Below are 2588 nucleotides of genomic sequence, written 5' to 3'. Positions count from 1 at the left end.
ATTCAATAATATGTAATAGTAGAGGTATATACCAGCCCATGAAGCATGTTCGTACTCAAATGTACAATACTGAATTACCGTTGGTTATATGATCTGCTAGTTTCACCAATTGAAATCAATTCCTTGTAAATTAAAGAGATGAAGCCCTATGAGTATTATCGTTTCCACCAAAGTGGAATGATAATGACCCAATTATGCTTGTCTCAGGAAAGGTAAATAATAATGAGTCTCAATTTTTACTTTTTCAACATGAGTCTCATTTGATCAATTATTAGTTCTTTTTCTTCATTTCTTGTAGTACTAACTTCTTTCATCATTGACAGTTCTAGTAACATCTCTATTTTAGACGGATCCATTTTTTTGGATTAGAAAGAAATAATAATATTTACTTTGGGTTACATGGACCTAAATTTGGCTCTTAGAATTGACGAACCTCCCACTATTATAGAGCAGAGTACAACCGAGCATAAGTCTACCTTTGAGAGCGCTCGAATAGTCTTAGCCTGTTGTTTTTTCAATCTCGAGTGGCTAAGAACATTCGAAACATCATTCCTCATTTTACGACAGTGAAAGAATTCCTGAGAGCTATTGAGGCTCAGTTCGTTAGTTCTAATCAGGCTAGGGCTAGTACACTGATGTCCAAGTTGGTGTCTATAAAATATTCTGGTAATAGTCACATCCAACAACACATCTTAGAGATGAGAAACATTGCATCTTAGCTAAATGACATAAAGTTTGCTATTTCAGACTTGTTTCTGATCCATCTGATTTTGACCTTGTTGCCTATTGAATATGGACCCTTCAAGATCTCCTACAACACACATGACGATGAATGATCTTTTAATGACCTATTGACCAAGTGTATTGAAGAGGAAGAAAGACTGAAGGGTGAGAGGGTGCCAAGTGCACATATGGCCTCTCATCGGAAAAAACATAGGCCAGGGGCAAAGAAAATTTCCTTCAAGAAGAAGAATCAGAAGAAAATCTCTAAAAAGAGTTCAAACTCTTAGGCAAAAGCCAAATCCCAGGCAGAAGGTTCTTTTATAAAGTGTTTCTTTTGTAAGAAGAAAAAACATAAGAAGGTGGATTGCCTGAAGCATAAGAAATAACTCGAGAATAAAGGTAACAAGTAATTTGTTTCTCATGAGTGCAATTTAATCCATGTTCCATTAGATAGTTGGTGGATTGATTCTAGTGCCACGATGCACATTGCCAACTCTTTGTAGGCATTTCTAAACAAAAGGGAACCAACAAAGCATGAAAGGAGCATCTTCTCAGAAAATAAGATGCATTCGCATGTCAAGAACGTTGGGACCTGCAGAGTTTTGTTGGAGTCAGGATTTATTTTGGATTTGGTTGATACATTTTATATTCCATTCTATAGTTGAAACCTTATTTCAATTTTAAAACTTGATAAGTTTGGTTTTGTTTTTAAATTTGAAAACTCCAAGCTTATTATTGTTAAAAATTCTATTCTTATAGGTTCTATATATGTATGATGGTTTGTATCATTTAAAAACCAAATTTTAAATTCAAGATTTCACTTCGTTGAGAACACAATGATTGGTAATGAGCATGACCTAAAAGAGGATCAATCCTATTTGCTTTGGCATCGAAGGTTATGACATATCTCCAAAAAGAGAGTTCAAAGACTTATAAAAGAAGGAATTCTTGGATCTCTTGATTTCACAGATACAGAACTATGTGTTGACTGCATAAAGGTTAAGTAGTCTAACACATATAAGAAAGATGCCAAACACAATAATAAAAAATTAAAAATCGTGTATATGGATGTTTGCGGGCTTTTTTTTTTCCATGTTATAGGAGTGAAAAATATTTTGTCACATTTATAGATGATTACTCACAGTATATGCATCTCTATTTATTATTTAAAAAATTAGAAGTCCTTTACGTTTTTAAGGACTTTAAGAAATAAGTAGAGAAACAGATCAATGAAGTTATTAAAGTGGTTAAGTTTGATAGAGGTGGTGAATATTATGGTCATTTCACTGAGATGAGACAAAAGAAATGGCCATTAACACAATTTTTAAAAGAGGAATATATTGTACCTCAATATACCATGTCTGGTAATTCTTACCAGAATAGTGTAGCTAAAAGAAGAAATCATATGCTTAAAAAATGGTTCGAGTGATCTTGAATCACTCAAACCTTCTCTTGACCTTATGATATAAAGCTCTTAGGGCAACATTATATATTTTGAATAAGGTTTCTACGAAGGCTATCCAAAAGACTCCTTACGAGTTATGAACTGGTAGAAAACCTTATTTTTCATATATGCACATATGGGGATGTCCAGCTGAAGCTAAATTGTATAACCCACATATAAAAACCTTTGATCCTAGGGCAATTAGTGAATTTTTTATTGGTTATTCAAAAAGATCAAAGGGTTTTAAGTTTTATTGTCCATCTCATACACCGCAAATAGTAGAAACAAATAAAGAAGAATTTCTTGAAAATAGTTCTATTAGAATAGATGAATCTCAAAGTTTTGAATTTGAGGAGATACATGATTTAAGTTTCATACCTGCGAAGGATAAGGGCTCAGTTTTTCCTATCATTGTCCATTT

This window comes from Nuphar pumila, chromosome 2 (assembly GCF_984573655.1).
Source record: "Nuphar pumila chromosome 2, dmNupPumi1.hap1.1, whole genome shotgun sequence".
Taxonomy (NCBI): Eukaryota; Viridiplantae; Streptophyta; class Magnoliopsida; order Nymphaeales; family Nymphaeaceae; genus Nuphar; species Nuphar pumila.
This window is presented reverse-complemented; position numbering follows the sequence as displayed.